General features: G+C 50.4%; 1 non-coding gene and 3 pseudogenes across 1 annotated transcript; all 4 read left to right on the top strand.

Moving 5' to 3' along the window:
- The first annotated feature begins 996 nt into the window (after nt 1-996).
- LOC147716702 (18S ribosomal RNA) lies at nt 997-2340 on the top strand (annotated as a pseudogene).
- Nucleotides 2341-3314: 974 nt separating this feature from the next.
- LOC147716701 (5.8S ribosomal RNA) lies at nt 3315-3468 on the top strand. Its single transcript, XR_015296179.1, has one exon. It is a non-coding gene; the product is annotated as a 5.8S ribosomal RNA (ribosomal RNA).
- A 460-nt stretch (nt 3469-3928) lies between these two features.
- Nucleotides 3929-9282, top strand: LOC147716700 (28S ribosomal RNA; annotated as a pseudogene).
- Nucleotides 9283-15062: 5780 nt separating this feature from the next.
- On the top strand, nt 15063-15190 carry LOC147716699 (5.8S ribosomal RNA; annotated as a pseudogene; the record flags this gene model as incomplete).
- Nucleotides 15191-27074: the final 11884 nt, after the last annotated feature.

Raw genomic sequence — 27074 nt, 5'->3', positions numbered from 1 at the left:
GGTGAAGAAGTACACAGAAGGAGACTTGAATGTACTGCCCCGAGTGTCCTTCTACCCCTGCGCTGTGTGTGCCTGCTTTTTAGAATGTACCACACGCAAAAAGAATTTGGGGAGCATCCATGACTGGTAAAGGGGAGCTCTTTTCTCCTTTACCTGTTGTGCCTGTTGTGCCCTCGGATTTTCCTGCCAGGGGATTTGTCTTCTGAGGGGCGTGAGGAGCAAGAACTACATTGCCGGACTTGCTGTGTGGCGTGCATTCCACTGCGTCACCGCTCGCCAGGCCGGTTGAGGCTGGGCAGGGGACCCCCTCTTCCGAATTGTATTCTGAACTTGTGCCTGGACTTGTCAACGGTAACTTTGGAGTCATAAACTGCCAAAGTAAGTGGAGTGTTGACTGAACATCTATCATCTTTCATATTACAAGCAGCGGTAAGGAGGTGGGTCTGTCCTCGCTGTGGTTTGACCCAGCTTATTTTAGTGACTGAAGTGATCTCTTGCCCGTAGAGACAGAGATAGGTAGGCCTGTTTGCTTTGCCCCTTTGCTAGTCATCATTTTCAGTCGGCATAGCTCACTTTTTCTTCTTGATCCTTTAGTCATGGTTAGACGTAAAGTTGTACCTGCTACTGCCCCGGTGAAGGGAAGGACGATCTCCACTGCGTCAGTGACCACCATGGACTCGTTCTTGCAGCGGGCTGTGGCTGTGATAGATAAGGAGATTGAGTTGGTCCATAGATGCCTTTCTAGGTCCCCAATCAGTATGGGGCAACGCCCCCCTATTGCACCCCAGATAGAGGGCGACAATGTACCTCCCAGCATAGCCAACAGCTCGGCGGTCATCGTGGACCTCCTGGAGAGTGTACTGGTAAATTATTCATATGTGCTAAGGATAACGTCTGAGCAATATCGATTGGGAAAAACCCACCCTCGGCATGGAACTAGGTGAAAGGTTTAGTCCATAAAAGGCTCCAGTCCTTATAAGGCTTTATGTCCATGCAAGGCAGTCTGTCCTTATTTGGAGTTATGTCCTTATAAGGCTCGTTCATATGAAATGACGGGGAGATGATGTAGGAAAATGTACGATGTTCCCTGGAACTATATCAGGGTACCAACATGAAATATAACACCAGCTCCAATAGCGTATATTAAAGTGCTGCAGTTAAAAAGCTCATAGTTTGATCTTGGGATCGAGCTGGCGGTCCACCGTGGGATGAGCTACCTCCTGCTCCCAGCCCCTGCCTCTCGACGCCCTCTTGATGCTCCTAGGGGTCCGAAGCCTTTACTTTGAAAAAATTTGAATGTTCAGAGCAGGCCGGTCGCCTGAATATTTCAGCTAGGAACAATAGAATAGGACTCCGGTTCTATTTTGTTGGTTTTCGAAACTGGGGCCATGTTTAAGAGAGACGGCCGGGGGGGCCTGCTTATTGTGCCGCTAGAAATGAAATTCTTGGACCGGCGCAAGATGAACCAAAGCGAAAGCATTTGCCAAGAATGATTTCATTATTCAAGAACGAAAGTCGGGGGTTCGAAGGCAATCAGATACCGTCGTAATTCTAACCATAAACGATGCCGACTAGCGATCCGGCAGTGTTATTCCCATGACCCGCCGAGCAGCTTCCATGAAACCAAAGTCTTTGGGTTCCACAGGGAGTATGGTTGCAAAGCTGAAACTTAAAGGAATTGACGGATGGACACCACCAGGAGTGGAGCCTCGGCTTAATTTGACTCAACACAGCAAACCAACACCCGGCTCGGACACGGAAAGGATTGACAGATTGATAGCTCTTTTTTGATTCTGTGGGTGGTGGTGCATGGCCGTTCTTAGTTAGTGGAGCGATTTGTCTGGTTAATTCCAATAACGAACAAGACTCCTCTATGCTAACTAGTAACGGACCCCCAGCAGTCGGCGTCCAACTTCTTAGAGGGACAAGTGGCGTTCAGCCACATGAGATCGAGCAATAACAGGTCTGTGATGCCCTTAGATGTCCGGGGCTGCACGTGCGCTACTCTGAATGGATCACCGTGTGTCTATCCTTCGCCAACGGGTACGGGTAACCTGCTGAACCCCCTTCGTGATAGGGTTTGGGGATTGCAATTATTTCCCATGAACAAGGAATTCCCAGTAAGTGCGGGTCATAAGCTCGCATTGATTAAGTCTCTGGCATTTGTACACACCGCCTGTTGCTACTACCGAATGGATGGTTTAGTGAGGTCCTCGGATCGGCCCGCCGGGGTTGGAAAAGGCCCTTGCGGAGCTCCGAGAAGATAATCAAACTTAATTATCTAGAGGAAGTAAAAGTCATAACAAGGTTTCTGTAGATGAACCTGTAGAAGGATCATTAACGGCAGAGCGGCCCGACCGACCGACGGCGCCAGCCCGAAGCCCTTGACCGCCTCTTGCATGCACGCTCCCTAGGCACAGGGCCCGGCACTACCCTGGCGTGCCCCGGCTGATCGAGTGGTCCATGGGTGCATGGGGCGCTTGTGTGAGTACCGGGCCTTCGGCGGGCCCCTTCCACCGGGAAGGACCCAACCGATGTGCGAGGGAAGGTGCCCCCTTTCCCTGTCCCTTTCCTGGGAGGGGCTCAGCGGCAGGCCCTCTTGAGACGGAACCCACGCTCACCGGGCACGACTCCTGCGGTGGGGGGAAATCGAATGGCAGTGCCTGGCTGGTACCACTCTCCCCTCGAAAGGCCCTCCTGCCACCTGGGCCCTCCTGTGCCCGAGTCCTGGCCCGTCAGGGCTTCGGGCAACCAAGGAGTGGCCCTTCCCGCGCGGCAAGTTGACCTGGAAGAGAAGGAGCTGACGGCCTGCGAGGGGACCCTGGCTCCTCTCAGTGGGAGTTGTGCAGGATGGGGAGCCGCCTGACTCTTCCCTTCCGGCGCCTCTGATCTGGGCACGCGTGGGGTGGTCTGCTTGCCAGCCTGCCGGCACAGCTCGGGCCGCCCGGCAATGGACGGCTGACGTGCGGGTGGGGCGACCCTCCGTCGTTGCCAGGTACCCGGTTTGACCAGGTCCCATGCGGCCGGGCCAAGGGGTTTAAAGACTCGCGCGGTACGGGAGGGATCGGCGGCTGCGGGGCTTTCTGCTCCTGACGCCCCGGGTGACCTCTTCCTTGGCTGCGGGTGGCGGGACTCCTAGGCCGAGCGATGGGTAACACTTTTTCCTCCCAACAGTGCAGTGTGACTCCCAGAGGGGAAATCTTGAACGGGGCACCCGGGCCGTCTCGTAGCGCAGGTGGAGGACGGACGGCAGTGCCTTCCTCCTGCCTCTCCTGCGCCCGCAGGTGGGCGAATGTTTTCAAAAAGTTGCTTGTGACTCTTGGCGATGGATTACTCGGCTCGCGCGTCGATGTAGAACGCAGATAGCTGCGAGAATTATTGTGAATTGCAGGACAAATTGATCATCTACACTTCGAACGCACCTTGCGGCCCTGGGTCCCTCCCGGGGCTACACCTGTCTGACGGTCGCTTGATCGCCAATCCCCCCGGGGCTTCCTCGGGACGCGGCTAGGGCCGTTGCAGGGTTAGCTCCGCTTCCCTTTGTCCCCCCACAAGGTCAGATCACCTGATCGCCCGTGGCAGGGTCACTCACCGGGTCCTGTTGCGGAGGTATGCCGCCGGCGGACCTAGCCCCGCTTCCCTGCCTCGGCGGGGAGGGGGGATGATGATCGGTCCGCCCCGGGCCCGTCCCTGGGCACCAGGCTGCATGCTGCGCGTTGCGCGTGGCTGTCTGTGGTGTCCCACAGGCTGCCCTTACGCAGGTGCCTCAAGCGCCCACCTTTAGGGCGGCTTCCCGGGGAGGGTGAACCCCCACCTGATCCGATCCGGGGAAAGAGGGAGTGCGCTGCCGGGGCGCCAGGCCTCTGCTCTGGCAGGGGCCTGGCCTTCCCCAGCTCCCCCTTAAAGCTTTTGTGTATTTTTCTGACTACGACCTCAGATCAGACGTTGCGACCCACTGAATTTAAGCATATTACTAAGTGGAGTAAAAGAAACTAACCTGATTCCCCCAGTAACGGCGAGTGAAGAGGGAAAAGCCCAGCGATGAAACCCCACCCAGCGGCGGGTGCAGGAAATGTGGTGTACAGAAGACCGACTCCCCGGTGTCGCGCAGGGGGCCCAAGTCCTTCTGATCAAGGCTCACCCCGCAGACAGTGTTAGGCCAGCAGTGGCCATCGGCGCGCCGGGATCGGGTCTTCTCTTAGTCAGGTTGCTTAGGAATGCCGCCCACAGCGAGTGGTAAACTCCATCTAAGGCTAAATACGGGCACAAGACCGATTGCCAACAAGTGCCGCAAGGGATAGTTGAAAAGAACTTTGAAGAGAGAGTTCCAGAGGGCGTGAAACCGTCGAGAGGTAAATGGGTGGGATCCGTGCAGTCTGCCCAGAGGATTCAACATGGCAGGAAGGCCGGTGGCCGGAAGTTCTGGATCCCCTCTGTGGGACCGGGGCTCGGGCCCTATCTGGCCCCTGCAGAGTGCATTTTCTCCATGGCCGTGCACTGCGACCGGCTCTGGGTCGGCTGGGAAGGCTTCAGGGTGGCAGGTGGCCCTCCGTCTGGCAAAGGGTGTTACAGCCCCCCTGGCAGCAGCTTCACCATGTCCGCGGGGCAGAGGGAGATTCAACTGCCTCCTCGTCCTCTCCTGGCCACCCGGCGGCTGGGGTGGGGAAGGGGCCCCTTGCTCCGAATGCGACTGTCAGCTGAGGCGGACTGTGCTCAGTGCCCCCCGACCGTGTCACGCAGCTGGGCAGCGAGGCCCACGCTGGGTGCCAGGGGTCTGCAGCGATATCGGTTACACACCTCACCCGTCTTGAAAAACAGACCAAGGAGTCTAACATGTGCGCAAGTCGGAGGGCTGAGCAAAACCCTGTGGCGAAATGAAGGTGAGGGCTAGCATGCGCCGTCTGAGGTAGGAGCCCCCCAGTCGCACCACCGGCCTGTCTCGCCCGTTCCGTCGGGGAGGTATAGCATGAGTGTGCGTGATGGGACCCGAAAGATGGTGAACTATGCCTGGGCAGGGCGAAGCCAGAGGAAACTCTGGCGGAGGTCCGTAGAGGTCCTGATGTGCCAATTGGTCATCCGATCTGGTTATTGGGGCGAAAAACTAATCGAACTATCTAGTAGCTGGTTCCCTCCGAAGTTTCCCTCAGGATAGCTGGTGCTCGGGCCGAAATGATCTCAGCCTATTCTCAAACTTTAAATGGGTAAGAAGCCCAGCTTGATGACGTAGAGCCGGGCATGGAATGGAAGTGCCTAGTGGGCCACTTTTGGTAAGCAGAACTGGCGCTGCGGGATGAACCGAACACGGCCCGATCCTGACACTCATCTGACCCCTGAACAGGTGTTGGTTGATATAGACAGCAGGATAGTGACCATAGAAGTCGGAATCGATTAAGGAGTGTGTAACAACTCACCTGCCAAATCAACTAGCCCTGAAAAGGGATGGCGCTAGAGTGTCAGGCCTATACCCGGCCATCGCTGTGAGGCACGGGGGCTAAGCCGCGATGGGTAGGGGGCTGCTACGGTGCGCACGGAAGCCGGGGCAAGGGCCCGGGTGGAGCTGCCAAAGGTGCAGAGCTTTGTGGTAGTAGCAAATAGTCAAACGAGAAATTTGAAGGCCAAAGTGGAGAAGGGTTCCATGTGAACAGCAGTTGAACATGGGTCAGTCAGTCCTACAGAGAAGGGCGAGCGCCGTTCGGAAGGGACGGGCGATGGCCTCCATTGCCCTTGGCCTACTGAAAGGGAGTCGGGTTCAGATCCCCAAACCTGGAGTGGCGGAGACTGGCGCACTCGCAGCATCCACTGCGGTAACGCAAACGATCCAGTAGAAGCCGGCTGGAGCCCCGGGGAGAGTTCTCTTTTCTTTGTGAAACGCAGGGCGCCCTGGAATGGGTTCACCCCGAGAGAGGGGCCCGAGCCTTGGAAAGCGTTGCGGTTCCGGCTGCATCCGGTGAGCTCTCGTTGGTCCTTGAAAATCCAGGGGAGATGGTGTAAATCTCGCTTTGGGCCGTACCCATATCCGCAGCAGGTCTCCAAGGTGAACAGCCTCTGGCCTATTCGAACAATGTAGGTAAGAGAAGTCAGCAACGCAGATCCATAACTTCGGGATAAGGATTGGCTCTAAGGGCTGGGGCGTGAATCGGGGCCGGGCGTGCTCCTCGGCTGGGCGAGGCGCCTCTCTCCGGGGCTTCGGCGACTCTGGATGCGACCTGGGCACTTCCTGTGGATCGCCCCAGCTGCGGTGGTGGCCTCACCCCGTGCCCCCTCCCCAGTGGCGCGGGCCGGCGTTCTGCCTCGGCCGGCACCTAGCAGCTGACTTAGAACTGGTGTGGACCAGGGGAATCCGACAGTTTAATTAAAACAAAACCCGATGCGGGTGTTGATGCGAATTGATTTCTGCCCAGTGCTCTGAATGTCAAAGTTAAGAGATTCAATGAAGAACAGGTAAACAGCGGGAGTAACTATTATTCTCTTAAGGATCCTGATTAACAACTGTAAACCATGGCAGTTTGAAAAAGAAAATATTGAAAACATTCATCCAGGAGAAAGTGAGAGATACCTCGGATTGAACTTTGATCCACACACTGGCAATACAAGCAACAACAAAATTAATGAGGTTCTTGTTAATTCTGCTCAAAAACCTGATAATCTACCACTTAAGCCCAAGCAGAAAATATACATTTTGTGTCCGTACTTGGTACTTAAACTGTTGTTTAAAGTGGAATTGACAGGAACTGAAGCTAAAACTTTAAATGTTTTGGATCAAACAATAAAAAAGTATGTCAAACATTTTCTACACCTTCCTGCATACACATGTGATGGTCTCCTATATTTGAAAAGATCATTTGGGGGCCTCAGTATACCAAAAATATGTACAACAATTGGTCTAAATAAAGTCAATAGTTTATTGTATCTCAGGGCAGCTCAAGATCTGTACATAACTCATTCATTCATGTATGCAGAAGTAATAAATGATAAAATTGATAACATCATCAAAACGCACAAACTCAACATTTCAGACAGTAGGTTTCTGAGTTATGATTTGAATTTGTTAGCAACATATGATTGGAGGAAAGAAGAATTTGAGGAATGGGCAAATCTTCCTGTCCAAGGTGATGGTATAAAATACTTAGCAAGTAATCCAGCCTCAAACTTCTGGATCAGCAAGCATAACAAAATGAAAGAAATTCAGTACATAGCTGCGCTAATATTAAGAGCACATTTTTTTTATAGTAGTGAAACCATCACTAGGGGAAGAAATCGTACATTTGCTACATGTGAAGATGAAAGTGCAACTATTTCTCATATTTCAGGTGCATGTCCTAAAACCAAGGACATTAGGATAAAAAGACATAATACAATTCTGGAATTGCTCATTGATAGAGCAAAAAGGTGTGGTTGGAGGCATACAGGGAACCTCATGTTAAGAATAATCAAGATGAACTACGAAAACCAGATGTGGTGTTTACCAAAAATGGTACAGCTGTAGTGATTGATGTTTCAATTTGTTATGAAAACTCGCAGAATTCCCTTAAATTAGCATTTGAGAGTAAAGTTAAATATTATCAGGATCTGTCACAGCAAATCAAAGATCTTCCCAAATGTAACACTGTAAAATTTCATGGCTTTATTGTTGGATGTTGTGGTATTTGGCCTTAATGTAATGATGTTGTTCTGGCTGATCTAGGTCTGCAAATGGCATTCCCATTCAAGAAAAAAGTTTGCCTTACTACTTTAATGGACACTCTTAAAATGTGCCAAGTATTCATGGACAATTGAATTTCAAGCTTATACTGAGATGTACACTTTCTTACAGCACACGTCACCCTTACATATTAGTTTATAGTTGACACAAGATTTAGTATAGACGTGAATTTTATAGATGTAATTTGTTTAGAATTTTATAGATGTGCATTTTCTAGTTAGATGTGCAATTTTTAGATGTGTATTTTTATAGATGTGTGTTTATAATAATTTATAAAAATTGTGTACATCATAATTATTGAAATGTCTTGCATGATGAATAGGTCTCAAATAATTACATACACATAATTACCACATATTTAGTATTGATGTCCTGCTAATCATACTTTAATTTCTCAGGACTGTTCGTAGACAATTTTAAATTATTGGAATAGTACTGCGGGGTGTACTATTTCTGGCCTATACGTGATCCCAGTTCCAGTGAGTAAAGCATTCAGTGTGCTGTACTCTGAAGCGAAAGAATGTTGTATTTTTGGAAGCAAAACCGATTTGATGCTGATGGGCAGCATAATAACCCAGAATGAGCCACCGCGAGGTAGTACAGAAATAGCCAAATGCCTCTTCATTTAATTAGTGACACGCATGAATGGATGAACGAGATTCCCACTGTCCCTACCTACTATCTAGGAAACCACAGCCAAAGGAACAGGCTTGGCAGAATCAGCAGGGAAAAAAAACCATTGAGCTTGACTCTAGTCTGGCACTGTAAAGAGACATGGGAAGTGTAGGATAAGTGGGAGGCCCTCGGGACGCCGGTGAAATACCACTACTCTTATCGTCTTTTTACTTATCCGGTGAGGCACGACCTGCTCTGGGGACAGTGGCAGGTGGGGAGTTTGACTGGGCGGTGCACCTGTCAAACAATAATGCAAGTGTCCTAAGGCGAGCTCAAGGAGGACAGAAACCTCAGCGGAGCAGAAGGGCAAAAGCTTGCTTGATCTCGATTTTCAGTATGAATACAGACCATAAAAGTGGGGCCTCACGATCCTTTTTACTTTTTGGGTTTCAAGTAGGAGGTGTCAGAAAAGTTACCACAGGTATAACTGGCTTGTGGCGGCCAAGCGTTCATAGCGATGTCGCTTTTTGATCCTTCGACGTCGGCTCTTCCTATCATTGTGAAGCAGAATTCACCAATCAGTATGAGAGGAACCGCACGTTCAGACATTTGGTGTATGTGCTTGGCTGAGGAGCCAATGGGGTGAAGCTACCATATGTGGGATTATGACTGAACGCCTCTAAGTCAGAATCCCCCCTAAACCGTAACGATACCGCAGTGCAGTGGAGCCTCGGTGGGCCTGGGATAGCCGGCCTCTCTCAGGGGGCCGGTGCGTAGAGCGGCTCGATTGGGGACCGGAGTGCAGATGGAAGGGGCCGCCCCCATTGCCCTTAGTGCACCGCATGTTCGTGGGGCACCCAGTGCTAATCATTCGTAGACCTGATTCTGGGTCAGGGTTTCGTAAGTAGCAGAGCAGCTCCCTCACTGAGATCTATTGAAAGTCATCCTCTGAGTCAATCTTTTGTCTCTCTGTGCATGGGCGTCCGCAGACGCCCTCCTCCACCACACCTAGGGGTGGGTCCCTCTGCCTCCGGGCCGTCAGGAGGGATGCGGAGGAGATAACTCGGGCCAGCGGGAGGCCGCCTCCACCCCTTGCCCTCCAGTACAGGGCCTCCCCCTCCAGTCTCTGCCCCAGCGGGGACGCGGGGCCACCATCCCTTGTGGTTTATAACTATAGTTCAACTGACACCGAGATCAACTACTGTTTGTTTGTTTGTATGAATGGGTAGGTGAATGAACGGCCAAGAATGCTTGAAGTGTGTACCTGTCAATTTTCATTGTGTTAATTGTTTTTGTATATATTTTGTATATAAAAGATTTTTGTATTTCCATGCACGAAAATTTGTGTTTAAAAAGTGGAGAAACTAAAAAAGAAGCATTGATAAATTCATATGTTGCAATTCTTTAAGCAAGTTGTTTATGCTACATTCATAACAATTGTTTCTGTCATCTTGTTAGCTTTCAAGTTAATTTTCTCAGCACTGGCATTTGTTTCGTTTAATCATATAAGTTTGGCTCAGCCTTGCTGAGTTTTGAGTCAAGGCCCTTTGTGTTTTTTTGACCATCCCTTGTGGGTCAGCAAGGTGACCAGATGGCCTGGGCCGGCTGGGCCCCATTCCACCTCTCCCACCCAAGTCGAGCAGGGAGGTGAGCCGCAGCCCCGGGGAAGAAGCCTACCGAGCGGCGGCCTCAGTGTGCCTGGCCACCCTCACCATCATCGTACTGCAAGGGCGACTGGGTATGGCACCCTCCCAGGCCATCTGGGTGCTGGGTCGTCCCGGGCCATCTGGTCACCTGGTCACCTGGCTGTGTGACCAGATGGCCCTGCGGGCCTGGCGACCAGATGGCCCTGCCGGCTGGGTGACCAGATGGCCGGCCTGCCGTCCGGTTGAACTACCTCCAAGTTTTGTCCTTCCCCAGGATTCTGTAGTGCGGGGTTAATAGTCGAGGAAAATGGGGACCTCTGGCAGGCCGTCGTGGAGAGGACATGGCCTGGACTCAACCCTACTTGGTTCTAGCCGATGGTCTGGGTGCTGGGCCCAGGGGGTCCACCAGGGCCCGGGGAGGTTCTCCCTGGCCTGGCTAGGGTTCGGAAGCTGGGTCAGGGCCTGGGGCTTGAGCTCCATCCGGCGTTCCCGGGGTGAGGGAGCCCCCGCCCTGTAAGCCAGCCGAGGGTCTGGGCGTTCATCTAGCCAAGAGAGGTTCTCCCCAGCCTGGCTAGGGTTCGGAAGCAGGGACCGGGCCCGGGGCTTGAGCTCTGTCTGGCAGGCCATGGGGTGCGGAAAACCCCGTCCTGCAAGCCAGATGAGGGTCCAGGTGCTGGGGGCCTTGCTCCACTGGGTAGGCTTTCCCCGGCCTGGCTGGGTGTCGGAAGCAGGGACTGTGCCTGGGACTGGAGCTCTGTCCGGCGGGCCCTGGGGTATGGGAGCCCCCCGTCCTGCAAGCCAGCTGAGGGTCTGTGTTCTGGGGACCTAGGTCATCGGGCCTGGGAAGACTCCCCCCGGCCTGGCTGGGTGTTGGAATCCAGGACTGGGCCAGGGGCTTGAGCTCCGTCCGGCAGTCCATGCCTGGAATCCAGCAGAGGGTCCGGGTGATGGGGACCTGGGTTCACCCCGGACCACGGCGGGTCTCCCCGGCCTCGCTGGGTGTCAGAAGCAGGGACTGGGCACAGGGACATAGGTCCATCGGGGGCCAGGGAGGGTCTCCCCGGCCTGTCCTAGGGTTCAGTAACTGGGAACGGGCCCGGGCTTGGTCCATCGGGCCTGGGAAGGTCTCCAGTGGCCTGGCTGGGTGTTGGAATCAGGGAACGGGCCAGGGGCTTGAGCTTCGTCTGGCAGTCCATGCCAGCAGAAGGTCCGGGTGCTGGGGACCTGGGTCCACCGGGGACCACGGAGGGTCTCCCCGGCCTGGCTGGGTGTCAGAAGAAGGGACCGTGCATGGGGATATAGGTCCATCGGGCCTGGGGAGGGTCTCCCCGGCCTGGCCTACGGTTCAGAAATGGGGACCGGGCCCGGGCTTGAGCTCCGTCCAGCGGACCCTGGGGTGCGGGAGCCCCCTGTCCTGCAAGCCAGCCGAGGTCTGGGCTTGGGCACAGGGGTCCCTCGGTGCCTGGGGAGGCTCTCCCAGGCCTGGCCTAGGGTTCAGAAGCTGGGACTGGGACCCGGCCCGAAGCTTGAGTTCCGTCTGGCAGGCCATGGGTTGTGGGAGCCCCCCGTCTTGCAAGCCAGTCGAGGTTCCGGGCGCTGGGCACGGGGCTCGAGGCGGGCAGATGGGTGTCTTTTCGGTCCCGGCCATCTGGTCGCGCCTTCCCCTCGGCCATCTGGTCACGCACAATGCTTTCCAATGGGGCGAGCAGATGGCCAGGCCAGCTTGGAAGTCCCGATGAGGGCTTGTTTGCCTCCTCGATCCCAGCCAGGGCTCCAGAAGGTCGGGCGCCCAGTGTCCACTCCGTCACTCGGTGCGGTTACCAGAAAGAGTGGTAGCTTTCCTCTGGATTACTAGGGGCAGGGTATGCTAGAATTCTTGTGTTCTATCTAGGACCCCGATCAATATTGTGACCTTATGCCCCTATACGGCTATAATCAATAGATATCCCTATAATGGCATAAACGATCAGAGCTATATTTCAGTAACTCGTCTCTGCAGCTCATTACAGTACATGATACAGCAGAAGCCACTTCCTTAGATTCCTAGATAACACACCCAGTTCTTTCTACAGATGAAACCCCCAGCAACCTGGGAAAGCCCTGCTTGCTTTGTTTTGATTAGTAATAGAACTCTTGCAAGCACTGTAAGAACGACCAGTTCTTAGTGACATCTTTATTGACGTCTTATGTCCAAAACCTTACGTCAAACTCGGCACCTTTAGGTATAAATAATACCAACGTTGCCTTTAGCACACACGATGGTGGTGGTGAATACAGGAGCAGAACAGCTGTCCCTTGCAGAGCCCAGCAGATGCGAGAAGCCCACGGACGCTGCCCCTCCTCCTCCTTGACGCGCTGAGAAAGACGCTGTCTTTTCTCCTGCCGAGAAAATCCAGCTCCGGCGTTTCCAGCCTACCCTTGCGGGTGAGTGGAATATTGAGTCCTGAGAGGAGATACCAGACCTCCAACATTCTATTTCAGAGGTACGGTGCTGACTAGACCCTTAGAGAGAATTCTTGAAGCAAACCCTTGGCAAAACCAACTTAACTTAAACTGCTACTTACTTACTCCCTCCCAAGTATTAGGCTTAGGTCAGGTACACTGGGGTAGGCATAGTTAGAAACACCAGTTGAGGACGTTAGCCAAATGTATATATAAATGTATATATTTTACTCATTTTAACTATCATATGGCTAAGAAACCATATCAATGCTTTTACAGTATTATTTCGCAATACTCCTTTTACTGTACGCACTTTTTATAATAACAAGTCTTGCAATTGTGGCAATTCATTTCTCTTGCATGAGAAGGAAGACTGTTCAATAAATAATACCTTTTATTGAAAACGCCCGTCTCTCTATTCTCTGCATCCAGGTGAAAGTAATTCCTGCACAACTGACTGAGTGAAATAGCTGTCTATTGTTTCACACGACTCTAGAGATTGACTCTTATTCTGAGGAGCAAAGTTGTCATGTTAATGCGGTTGTTGGAAAACTGAATCCCTTCTTGTCTGAGCCAGGGAAGCTGATCACTTCCTATTCAGTCAAGAAAGTTTCCAGTGACCTCTGAGCTAGCTGGTACAAACCCAATTAAGTTTAACATGGTCAGTAGAGACCTAGAAGACCGCACTTCTACGTCTACACTGCTGTTTATGTTATTCCAATGCGCAGGGCCTATAGGGAAAATAGGAACTACACTACAGAATACCCCTCTCGGGCTCACGGTTCTCAGCCGGGGACCAGATGGGCTGGGTCCAGACAACACCTGGGCTGTCCTCCCCGGGTATCCAGGCCGAGAGCTCCTGCGGGCTCACTGTGCCTGAGGCCCAGCTGGGTTCTCCATGCCCCCAAAAGGTGGAGCCCCCAAGCCCTGCAAGGGCAGGCGTGAGCCCTACCTCGAAGGCTCGGGCGGGCAGATGACCGTCCTTCGGTCCCGGCCAGCTGGTTGAGCCTATCCCCTGGGCCATCTGGTCGCGTGCAATGCTTTCCAATGGGGCAACCAGATGGCTGGGCTGCCCTGGAAGTCCCGATGAGGGCTCATTTGCCTCCCCGATCCCAGTCAGGGCTCCAGGAGTTTGGGCGCCTTCGCGCCCCCGGTCCCTTCCGTCACTCTGTGCGCACAGATTATCAGAAAGAGGGGTAGCTTTCCTCTGGAATGCTAGGGGCATGGTATGCCGGAACACCCTTCTCGGGCTGGCGGTTCTCAGCTTGGGACCAGATGGGATGGGCCCGGACAACACCTCCCCACCATTCGGGACTTCCTTCACCGGCCCGCAGTGTGGCAAAGGGCCCGGGACGGGCTCCATCGGCCCTCAGCAGTCCTCCCCCGGGTGTCTGGGCCCGATAGCTCCTGCGGGCCTCCCAGTGCCTGAGGCCAAGCTGGGGTCTCTGAACCCCTGGGAAGTGGAGCCCCTGAGCCCTCCAAAGGGCAGGCGGGAGCCCTCCGGCGAAGGCTTGGGTGGGCAGATGGGCATCTTTTGGGCCCGGCCATCTGGTCACGCCTTTCCCCTCGGCCATCTGGTTGCACGCAATGCTTTCCAATGGGGCGACCAGATTGCCGGGCTGCCCTGAAAGTCCCTAGGAGGGCTCATTTGCCTCCCTGATCCCAGCCAGGGCTCCAGCTGTGCTGAGATCAGGGGTTCCCAGGTGCCCCGGGGAGGGCGGCCTTCCCACCCTGGGCTCTGTCCTAGGTCCTGCCACATGGCAGTGTGGCCGGGACAGGTTTCGTGGGCCTGGGGAGGCTTCCCCTTCGCCTCTGGGCCCTGGAGCCTTTGACGGGTCTCTTTCACTTGGAAGGACCCGACCGACGCGTGAGGGACCGGGGAAGGGGGCGGTGTGCCCATCCCTCTTTGGGGATGGGCACAGCGGTAGGCCCCCCCGAGCCGTAACCCAAGCTTACCCGGCATGACCCCGCAGTGGGGGAAACTGAATGACAGTGCATCCCCGTGCTGGTACCGCCCCCCTTTGAAAGGCCCTGCCACCGGCTGGGCCCTCCTGCACCCGAGTCCCTGCCCGACCCGGTCCGGGTGTCTGAGGAGCGGCCCTTTCCATGCAGCAGGGTGGCCTTGAAGAGAAGGAGCCGAGAACCTGCGAGGGGACCCCGGCTCATCTCAAGGGAGGCGTGCAGGATGAGGAGCTGCCTGGTTCTTGCCCTTCTGGTGCCTCCGGGCAAGGGTGGGGTGGGCCAATCGCTAGCCCGCCGGCATGACTCGGGCCGCCCGGGGAAGGATAGCTGACGTGGAGGTGGGGTAACCCTCCCTCGTTGCCAGGTAGCGGCTCTGACCCGGTCCCGTGCGGCCGGGCCGAGGGGTTTGAAGACTCATGCGGTCCCTCCCAGTTACTCCGGCAGGGACCAGCGGCTGCAGGACTGCCTGCTCCCGTCACTCTGGAAGCCCCCTTCCCTGCCCACGGGAGGGGGGTGTCTCCCGGGCCGTGCCTCTGGTAATGTTTTCTCCCAACCGTGCAGTCTGACTCCCTGAGGGGAAGCCTTGAACGGAACGCCCGGGCCATATCGCCGCACGGGCGGTGGACGGATGGCGTCGCCTTCCTCCCACCTCCCTTGCACCCCAGGGGGGCAAACGTTTTCAAAAGGTTGCCTGTGACTCTTGGCGGTGGATCACTCGGCTCGCGTGTCAATGAAAAAGGCAGCTAGCTGCGAGAATTAGTGTGAATTGCAGGAGACATTGATCATCGAGGTTCCTCCCAAGGCTATACCTGTCTGATGGTTGCTTGATCGTCAATCGCCCTGGAGCTTCCCTGGAACTCGGCTGGGGCTGTCACAGGGTTTGCTCTGCTTCCTTTTGTCCCCCACAAGGTCAGACCCCCGATCGCCTGTGTTAGGGTCTCTTACCGAGTCCTGCTGCGGAGCCCCGCTTCCCCACATTGGTGGGGAGAAGGGGTCCGGCGACCAGTATGCCCCGGCTGCATGCTGCAAGTGGCTGTCTGTGGTATCCCACCGGCTGCCTGTGTGCTGCGGGGTACAAGGCCCCTTCTCCGGCAGGGGTCTGGCCTTCCCCTTCGGCTCCCCCTGACACTTCAGCATTTTTTCCAACTACGACCCCAGATCAGACGTGGTGACCCGCTGAATTTAAGCATATTACTGAGCAGAAGAAAAAAAACTAACCAGGATTCCCCTAGTAATGGCGAGTGAAGAGGGAAGAGCCGGGTGCAGGAAATGTGGCGTGCAGAAGACCGGCTCCCAGGCGTCGCTCAGGGGGCTCAAGTCCTCCTGATCGAGGCTTCCCCCTCCTATCCCTGTACCACCGGGGTGCGGGGATGGGATCACTATCTCTTGCGGGTCAGCAGGGTGACCAGATGGCCTAGGCCAGCTGCCCCCCCCTTCACCCTGCTCCCACCCACCGGGGCCCAAGCTGCCTCCCTGGGCCCCGGTGGACAGGGATCCACCGGGGCCCGGGGAGGCTCTCCCTGGCCTGGCTAGGGTTCAGAAGCTTGGCCCGGGCCCGGAGCTCGAGCTCCATTCGGCGGGTTCCGGGAGCGGGAGCTCCCCATCCTGCAAGCCAGCCAAGGTTCCAGGTGCTGGGGACGGGGATCCACCGGGGCCCGGGAAGGCTCTCCCCAGCCTGGCTAGGCCTTGGAAGCTGGGCCCGGGGCTTGAGTTCCATTCGGCGGGCCCCGGGTTGCGGGAGCCCCCAGCCAGGCGAGGGTCTGGGCACTGGGGACGGGGGTCCACCGGGGCCTTGGGAGGTTCTCCCCTGCCTGGCTAGGGTTTGGAAGCTGGGACTGGGCCTGAAGCTCTAGCTTCATCTGGCAGGCCCCGGGGTGCGGGAGCCCCCAGGTCGCGCTGGGGACGGGGGTCCACCGGGGCCTGAGGAGGCTCTACCGACCTGGCTAGGGTTTGGCGTCTGGGACCGGCCTGGGGCTCGAGCTCTGTCCAGCGGGCCCCGGGGTGTGGGAGTCCCCCGGTCCTGCAAGCCATCAGAGGGCCCGGGCAGTGGGTATGGGGGTCCATCAAGGCCCAGGGAGTCTCTCCCCGTCCTGGCTAGGGTTCGGAAGCTGGTACTGGGCCTGGGGCTCGAGTTCCGTCTGGCGGGCTCCGGGGTCCTGCAAGCCATCGGAGGGTCCAGGCAGTGGGGAAGGGGGTCCATCAGGGCCCAGGTAGGCTCTTCCCTGCCTGGCTAGGTTCAGAAGCTGGGACCGGGCCAGGGAGCGGTATTTTGTTTTAGAAAAGTGCAGCCTGTTTCCAGTCTTCAAATTTGTTTTGTCCATTTGATTTGGACTCCACAAGGTCAACAAATGTAAGTTCCTTTTTCATCATAATCTTCATTATATTTCCTCCTCTGGCGTCAGGCACTACCATTTCAATCATCTGTTGAATGTTGTTGAAGTTGAAAGTGTTCAACCAAAGGTGCTCCAGTGACATTACATCTGATGCGACTCTTGTGTTGAAGTACACAATTTTTTATTTTTTTTGTGTCCTTAGTAAATTATGTTACATTAACACTAAATTGCATAGACTGCATATGGAGAACTACAATTTGTCATTGATCTCAAATCTAATTTAGTGTCACAGTGTATGAATTGTTTAGTATCAATACAGTATTTGCAAGCTACCACCACAGCTTTTCACTTTTAAAATGCCCTACTAGAAGAGGCAAACCCCATTGTGAGATGAGGGTCAGTATAGCAGTTTTATGGAGGGCTGCCCTAACTACTAGATCGATGATGTTCAACCCTCTCTTATAAGAAAAGATTGTTTTTTCTGAGTGAAGAAAAAAGGGCTTTAACTAGACCCCCTGTGCTTGTGAACAATCACTTTAACATCATTACAGCCTGCCCTAAATGTATTGACGCAAATGAGACAATCATCACACTCAACCCTCATATGGGGCGCCTCACACTCAACCCTCATATGGGGCGCCAAAAGTACCACAAGAGGATTGTACCATGCCCTTTTTTGTGCCTGTTTAACAAGTCTTTTAGGACAGCCTCTCTCTGGAAGTTTGCATATCAAAATTTCAGATTCTTTAAAGTAATCATCTTTTCTTGCACATTTTCGTCTGAACGTAAGGAATTGACCAAAGGGTAAATTGTCTTTCACATCTGTAGATAATGCCCTTGGTATTCAAGGAGTGGGTTATTATCATTAGGTATTCTGAACAATCAAGTTTATAATTTGCATCCTTCGGCCAGGACCTTAAGATCATGAAAGGCAAACTCTCGTTCATCATAAGCCATAGTGAATTGGATACCATTTGACCGCGTATTGATCCAAGTAGGAAATTCTCTCAGTCTTTCATACGGCCCCTTCCAAATCATGAAAACATAATTGATGTATGTAATTATGGGGCCAGTGCGAGTTGTTTATTAGTACATGGTGATGCTGAATTAAGCTCCAACTGGCCAGTTGCACAGCGATTATGAAACTGCTGGTTCTAACCTGATCGCTTTACTTATTTATTGACAAACCCGATCCAGGGGTTCTTTGTTTCACTTAGGTTTATCATAATTATATTAGTCTAGGCTGGGAAACAGCTCAGACTGAGTTTGGGTATGCTTACCTTACCATATGGTGGTCAGAGGCTTCTCAATCTCTCAGAATTATATTTTATCGTGGTCCAAGCCCACTTTGCTTACTTTTGCTTACTTTTTAGTCTCATGGCTTTACCTCACCTTGCTGCCAGACGGGAGATGGTTTCACCATCCACTCTAAATATGGCCATGGTGCTTCTGACTGGAGGTCCCGGATGAAGTTTGGATAAAGCGCAGTGTACCACACACACCCATCTGCTGGCTACAGGAACTTGAGCATCCGTATCCCCAATTATCATTTGTAGTCCTGGCAGTTGACTAGAATTGCGGTTCTGTGCCTGGGAAATCCCTTTATGGACGGTCTATTCAAAGAGTTGTATCACTTCAGGTTAGAAGAGGCGAGTTGAGACCCTTGGACATGTTTTGTATTTCAGGATTTATAGTACCCAAAAAACTCTGCTTCTGTTTACCTGGAAGAGCCTACTTATCACTGTGCGCTAACATTAGTGATTGAAATGCATAATTTAGGACAGCCTCTCTCTCTGGAAGTGTGCATATCAATATTTCAGATTCTTTAAAGTAATCATCTTTTCTTGCACAGTTTTGTCTGAACGTAAGGAATTGATCAAAGGGTAAATTGTCTTTCACATCTTTAGATAATGCCCTTGGTATTCAAGGAGTGGGTTATTATCAGTAGGTATTCTGAACAATCAAGTTTATAACTTGCCTCCTTCGGCCAGGACCTTAAGATCATGAAAGGCAAACTCTCGTTCATCATAAGCCATAGTGAATTGGATACCATTTGACCGCGTATTGATCCAAGTAGGAAATTCTCTCAGTCTTTCACACGGCCCCTTCCAAATCATGAAAACATAATCGATGTATGTAATTATGGGGCCAGTGCGAGTTGTTTATTACTACAAGGTGATGCTGAATTAAGCTCCAACTGGCCAGTTTCACAGCGATTATGAAAATGCTGGTTCTAACCTAATCGCTATACTTATTTATTGACAAACCCGACCCAAGGGTTCTTTGTTTCACTTAGGTTTATCATGATAAGATTAGTCTAGGCTGGGAAACAGCTCAGACTGAGTGTGGGTATGCTTACCTTACCATATGGTGGTCAGAGGCTTCTCAATCTCTCAGAATTATATTTTATCGTGGTCCAAGCCCACTTTGCTTACTTTTGCTTACTTTTTAGTCTCATGGCTTTACATCACCTTGCTGCCAGACGGGAGATGGTTTCACCATCCACTCTAAATATGGCTATTGTGCTTCTGACTGGAGGTCCCAGATGAAGTTTGGATAAAACGCAGTGTACCACATACACCTAGAGATGGCTGGCTACAGGAACTTGAGCATCTGTATCCCCAATTATCATTTGTAGTCCTGGCAGTTGACTAGAATTGCGGTTCTGTGCCTGGGAAATCCCTTTATGGAGGGTCTATTCAAAGAGTTGTATCACTTCAGGTTAGAGGAGGCGAGTTGAGACCCTTGGACATGTTTTGTATTTCAGGATTTATAGTACCCAAAAAACTCTGCTTCTGTTTACCTGGAAGAGCCTACTTATCACTGTGCGCTAACATTAGTGATTGAAATGCATAATTCAAAACATATTCTGTCCCGAATGTTCAGGAACGTCCTGACTTCCAAATGGTTTTTCTTGCATCTGATCCTGGCCTGCATGGTATTAGGTGTGCTTAGGAGACAGGTTTGGGTCAGGCTGTAACAGATGAATACTAGTTATTTTGCTCTGCACAATTACTGTACTTAAGGTTTATTTGATTTAACTACACACCTGCCAGACTGCCTGAATTTAGCCTTATTGAGGTAGCTATGTATGCCAGATGTTCCTGTGATGGAGGCAATTTAATTAATTTGGTGCAGTGTTGCCATTATTTTCTGGCTTTCTTGAGTGATACCTTTATTGAGCTTGCAAAATGTACACAAACATTGACCCCCACCAATTTTTTGGCTTTACTTGGGTGTTCTTATTCCTGTGAGATGGTTCACTGTCCTTACTCTCTTACTGGCCAAGCTGATGTTTACAATGCATTGGGTAGAGAGCTGCTCCCGAAGGCAGAGGAATGAATTAAGGATTTGGTACTCTTCCATGATGCAATGTCCACCTGCACCACTCTCCGCCCACGCACTTCTGGCCCAGAAACATTTGGAGCCAGATGTACGACCATTTTGCATGCGCAAAATCTTTTGCAAATTGAATTGCGCATGCAATGCCCGTACGCTATGTACGATATGCACTCGCAAATCGAAAATTAGCATTGCGAGTGAATAGCGAGTTGCTGAAAAGGCAAACACTATTAGCGTCTACCAAATTGCAAGTCGCCATAGCGACTCACAAAATCAAATGTACAGAGTAAACGCAAATTGCGACTATGTGCAAAATGGGCCATTTGCGAATGCAATTTACCACTAGCCTGAAGCAGGTGGTAACCAGTCCCAAAGTATAAAAGCAGGCCCAGAATGCACCAGAACCTTTCCAAAATGGCTGCCCTGCATATGATAGAGTGGAGGATGCGGATACTTGCTGCTCTACAGAGGAGGCGGAGACAGGAGAGGATTTTTAGATTCAGGTTGACATTGTTTGAGAAGACTGAGGAAGAGATATATGAACAGTACAGGCTGATTAGCACGGTCATCCTAGACCTCATGGACACCCTGAAACCACATTTGGAAAGCAGAACCCAGCGCAGCAATGTAATCCCAACACATGTGCAGGTGTTGTGCTCCATCCACCTATTGGCCACTGGTAGCTACCAATATGTAATGCAGTGGCTGGAGGTATGTCACAGAGTGTGCTTTTGCGTTTCTGCTGCAATTTGCTAGATGCCCGCTACACCACTTACAACAACAAATCTATCTGACAAGGAATGATGTGGAACTTGAAAGTACCAAATTGCAATTCTATAGAATAGCAAGATTCCCACATGTCATAGGGTGCATAGTTGGGACCATGTGCCCATACGTCCACCATCACGCATTGAATAATTTTTTAATTAGAAAAAGGTGATTTTGATGAAGGATACCTACTAGGTAATGAATCCCAACACCCACAGTGAGATGTATTTGCACATAAATGTCTTTCCGCATGTTGTCTCAACTTCTAACATTTCCTCGCAGGTGACAGTGCGTATGCCCTGTGTACCTGGATCCTCACACTGTACCTGTCTCTCTTCAATGCACATGAAAGGCGGTACAACAGGGCACATAGAAGCACCAGTTCTGTCATCGAGCGCACATTTGGATTCCTAAAATCAAGATACAGGTGTCTACACAAGAGTGGCGGTGCCTTGAAATATATGCAGTGGACAGCCTGAAAAATTGTGGCAAGCTGCCCAATACTCCACAACATTGCATGCAGGCGTGGCCTGCCCATGGAGTTGTCAGATACAGACTTGGGGAATGAAGAGCCTTGACCCCCAGCCCCCAAACAAGTGAGGGAAGCTCAGCGGCGGAGGGGAGAAAGCGCAGGGACCACATAGCCAGACATTACTGTTCAAGGTACGTCCTTATCATTCACAAATATGCACTAGAAACTACACAAGAGAGAGTCAATATGTGTATCACAATATGCCTTTAACCCCTTAACTGCTGAGCCTTCCCCCCCCCCGTGCTGAGCCCTTTTTTTGGCAATTTGTAGTAGTTTGCGTTTAGGCCTCTGTAACTTTTTGACCACATAAGGTATCCACACCAAATTTGCGTTGTTTTCTTCCAACATCATGGGTATTCTAAACATACCCAGGGTTTGTGGATTCTCCTGGAGGGGTCCTAGAATTTAGCCAAAAAAACAGCTAAACTTTGTTTTTTTGGTGAAAAATGGGAGAAAGTCCCGCATATGAGTGTTTGGGTTTTCCAAGCAAATGGTATCAAAAAAGGGTTTGTGGGGCTGAAATCTCAATGTTCCCAGCTTTTACGGAATTACAGACTTTTATCAGAAAACCAAAACATTTTACACAGTTTTGGCATTTTTCTGGGTCACCGCTTATTTTTGCTATTTTTAGTGCTTTCAACCTCCTTCCAGTTAATGGTAGAAACGGTTATGAACTCAATAATGGATCCTGAAAATCTATACATTTTAGAAAAGTAGACAAAATTCCAAATTCAGCAAGGGGTCATTTATGTAAATCCATCAAGGTTTCTCTATAGAAACTAACAGCTAGATATAGGAAAAATGGAAAATTAGTTGAAAAAAACAGCCTTTTGTGTCAACCTTTTCACCTGTGACTTCTAATTATGACAGTTCTTTGAAAGCAATATACCATTACATCCACTGGACCTTACTGGTTTTGGGGATATATAGGACTTGTAGGTTCACCAAGAACCCGACGAACCCAGAGCCAAAAACTGAGCAGCGTCTTGTTTATTATGTACCAGGTATGTAGCAAGCATTGTGTGAAAAGGTATACATGGGAAATTCGGTATGAAAGACTCCTATGTTTTTCTGAAATGGGAACAAAATATAGAGTTTAGAAACAGTAGATATTTGCACATATCCGAAATTGGGAATACTCATACTAGTATGACAATTTTTGTTAATTTTTCAAAATGACTTTTTTTTTACATATTGTCTTTCATTTGGAAGGCAGAAATGCTTTGAAATTCAATAGGTAAAAACAGTTGCTTTCCAAATTTGAATTACCCTATGTCTCCCAATAAAAATGGTACCTCACTTGTGTGGTTAGGCATAGTGCCCACGACAGGAAACGGGTGAAAATGCAACATGAACACACCACATTTTCACAATGAAAAATTATCCTTTTTTTGCCAAATACCTAGCTGTCGTTTTTGAACCCTTGCTGTGCTGGCACCCAGGGAAACCTAGCAAACCTATACATTTTTAAAAACTAGACACCCAGGGGAATCGAGGATGGGGTGACTTGACTGCCTCTCACCAGTTGCTGTTACCCAGAATCCCTAGCAAACCAAAAAAATAGTCCAAAAAACATATTTTCCTCACATTTCTGTGGTGGAAAGTTCTGGAATCTGCATGGATCCACAAAGTCTTCCGAGAAAAATGGTACCTCACTTGTGTGGGTAGGCCTAGTACCCGCAACTAGAAACGATGTAAATCACAACGTGGACACACCACAATTTCACAGTGAAAAACTACCCTTTTTTGGCAAAGTACCTAGCTGTAGTTTTTGAACACTACCTATGCTGGCACCTAGGGAAACCTAGCAAACCTATACATTTTTGAAAACTAGACACCGAGGGGAATCCAGGATGGGGTGACTTGACTGCCTCTCACCAGTTTCTGTTACCCAGAATCCCCTGCAAACCTTAACAAATGTCCAAAAAACCCACATTTTCCTCACATTTCTGTAGTGGAAAGTTCTGGAATCTGCGTGGATCCAAATATTTCTACCAACCCCGTGTTCCCCAAAGTCTTCCGATAACAATGGTACCTCACTTGTGTGGTAGGCCCAAGTACCCTCAACAGGAAACGGCCCAAAACGCAACGTGTGCACACCACATTTTCGCAGTGAAAACGGACCCTTTTTCAAGAAAGTGCCTAGCTGTAGATTTTGAACCCTAACTCTGCCGGCACCTTGTGAAACCTATGAAAACTATACATTTTTGAGAACTAGACACCCAGGGGAATCCAGGATGGGGTGACTTGACTGCCTCTCACCAGGATCTGTTACCCAGAATCCCTTACAAACCTAAAAATATATTTAAAAAACACATTTCCATCACATTTCTGTGGTGGAAAATTCTTGAATCTGTGTGGATCAACAAAATTCCAACCACCTCGTGTTCCCCAAAGTCTTTCCAAAAAAATGATACCTCACTTGTGTGGGAGGTCCAAGTACCTGCGACAGGAAATGGCCCAAAACACAACGTGTTCACACCACATTTTGGCAGTGAAAATTGACCCTTTTTCAACAAAGTGCCTAGCTGTAGATTCTGAAACCCTAGCTCTGCCAGCACCTTGGGAAACCTATCAAACCTATACATTTTTGAAAACTAGACACCCAGAGGAATCCAGGATGGGGTGACTTGACTGCCTCTTACCAGGTTCTGTTACCCAGAATCCCTTGCAAACCTAAAGAAATGTTTAAATAAACACATTTTCCTCACATTTCTGTGGTGGAAAGTTCTGGAATCTGCGTGGACCCACAGAATTCCACCCACCCCGTGTTCCCCAATGTCTTCCGATAAAAATGGTACCTCACTTGTGTGGGAGGCCCAAGTACCTGCGACAGGAAACGGCCCACAACGCAACATGTACACACCACATTTTTGCAGTGAAAACTGACCCTTTTTCAACAAGGTGCCTAGCTGTAGATTTTGAACCTTAGCTGTGCCGGCACCTTGGGTAACCTATCAAACCTAGACATTTTTTTTAACTAGACACGCAGGGGAATCCAGGATGGGGTGACTTGACTACCTCTCACCAGGTTCTGTTACCCAGAATCCCTTCCAAACCTAATTTTTCTTTAAAACACATTTTCCTCACATTTCTGTGGTGGAAAGTTCTGGAATATGTGTGGATCCACAAAATTTCACCCACTCCGCTTTCCCCAAAGTCTTCCGATAAAAATGGTACCTCACTTGTGTGGGAGACCCAAGTACCCGCGACAGGAAACGGCCCAAAACACAACGTGGACACACCACATTTTGGCAGTGAAAATTGACCCATTTTCAAAAAAGGGCCTAGCTGTAGATTTTGAACCTTAGCTCTGCTGGCACCTAGGGAAACCTAGCAAACCTAAACATTTTTCAAAAGTAGACACCCAGGGGAATCCAGGATGGGGTGACTTGGCTGGCTCTCACCAGGTTCTGTTACCCAGAATCCCTTGCAATCTTAAGTTTGTCGCTGGTACTTGGGCCTCCCACATGAGTGAGGTACCATTTTTATCGGGTGACCTTGGGGAACACTGGGTGGTAGGAAATGCGTGACTGCCCGGCGATGCCACAACTTTCCCACACAAAAATGTGCGGAAAAAGTGATTTTTTTTCAGCTAAATTTGAGGTTTGCACGTGATTCTGGGTACGAAAACTTTGGGGGATCCATGCAAGCCATACCTCCCTGGAACCCCCAGGGTGTCTAGTTTTCAGAAATGTGTGGGTTTGATAGGTTTCCCTAGCTGGCCGCCGAGCACAGGGCTAAAAACCGGGGGCACGTCCTTGCAAAACCAGGTTGTTTTGTGATAGCCAATTTTGAAGTCGCCTCAATACGTTTTGGGCCAAAGCCTGTCGCGGTTTCTACGGCCTCCCACACAAGTGAGGCACCAATTTTATCTGGAGACCTGGGGGAACGCTAGGTGGTAGGAAATTCATGTCAGCCCGGTAATGCCACAACTTTCCCACACAAAAATCTGTGTAAAAAGTTATTTTTTTCAACTAAATATGACGCTAGCAGGGCATGTTGGGTAAAAAAATACTGTGAGAGCCACGCAAGTCATTCACCCTTGTACTTCCCTCTTTGTCTACTACTCAAAAATATAAAGGTTTGCCTAGGTGACGACTGAGCTAGGGCAGAAAGGACCCTGATACCCATTTTGACAAAAAAAATATCTTACAAAAGGCCATTAAACCGACACAAATATAAATCTAACACAAATTTGATAAAGCTAATCTACCACTTACACAGGTTGATTTTAGCACCTCCAGAAACGCTGGCTTCAAAGCACAAATACTTATCAAAGTATATAAATATTGAAGCCAAGTCTTCTGAAGGGGAGCCATAAAGCCACATCATGGTACCAACCACTTTATGGACCATTCACACGCCATTCACACACAACACACACACACCACACACAAGACTTCCATACCACCAGCCACGGGCCCAAACAACCATATCACTTGCACTCACACAAACATACTGCCGCCATGCAAAGGCCCATCACATTCATATGCCACAAGACATAATGACTGACTATATTTTACCACCTGTCAAGTCTCCACCTCCTTCTTCCAGAACGTTACCGAATGCATGCCGAGTGAACCTATACTAATGGCTTCCATGACAGTCACATGAGGCTCAGGAAGACATGTCTTTCATGCACCTTTAGTGCACTCACGATGCTAAATCCAACTCTTTCCAGTTTGTGCATGCAAGTTGGAGGGTGCTCGAGTATGCCGCAAAGTCATGTCTTGAGCTGAGCAAGCATATCTACCTTTGAAACTAAGGCAAACATGCTGAAAAGTTTCAAAAGATAATATCATAATTCATATACCACAAGACATAATGACTTTGACTATATTTTACCACCTGGCAAGTCTCCACCTCCTTCTTCCAGAACGTTAACGAACGCATGCCCAGTGAACCTATACTAATGGCTTCCATCACAGCCACATGAGGCTCAGGAAGACATGTCTTTCATGCACCTTTAGTGCACTCACTATGCTAAATCCAACTCCTTCCCATTTGTGGATGCAAGTTGGGGGTGCTCGAGTATGCTGCAAAGCCATTCCTCGAGCTGAGCAAGCATATCTACCTTTGAAACTAAGGCAAACATGCTGGAAATTTTCAAAAGATAACATCATAAACTATGAACGGAGGAATGTGAAACAAGGGTAGTCCGTGACAACGTAGCATATGTCCAATCCAACATTATGTGCAGTGACTGTAATGCACTTATCATACAGCAAACTAGCCATCTACTAAGTTCTAACGGAGGATGAACATGGCAAGCAGCATTGACCCATAAGGACTACAGGAAATTCAGTGTGAGTGTGGCAGCAATGGATTTGAATCCATGGGGAAGAAGAAGTCAGGATGTGTATCCATACTACCTTTACTATCTGCCTTCTACCTTTGCAATATTCATCGGAAAGCATACCTACCGTAAGCTGTTCTAACCCGTTCGTGTATCTGTCCTCAGAGTCCTCACTAACCCTGTCCAATTGTTAAGAGACCCAATACTAATGCCTTCCATCTCTAACTACTTGAAGCTTGAATGAACATTCCTGTCACAAGCAATCAATGCTCTCACAATGCTCTATCCAACTCCTTCCAGTTTGTGGATGCAAGTTGGGGGTGCCCGAGTATGCCGCAAAAACATCTCTCAAGCTGAGCAAGCATATCTACCTTTGAAACTAAGGCAAACATGCTGGAAATGTTCAACAACTTCCTAAAGAGAACATCATAAA

This window comes from Lissotriton vulgaris, chromosome 5 (assembly GCF_964263255.1).
Source record: "Lissotriton vulgaris chromosome 5, aLisVul1.2, whole genome shotgun sequence".
NCBI classification, from domain to species: Eukaryota; Metazoa; Chordata; class Amphibia; order Caudata; family Salamandridae; genus Lissotriton; species Lissotriton vulgaris.
The sequence above is the reverse complement of the archived record's forward strand: the minus strand, read 5'-3'. Positions and strand labels throughout refer to the sequence as shown.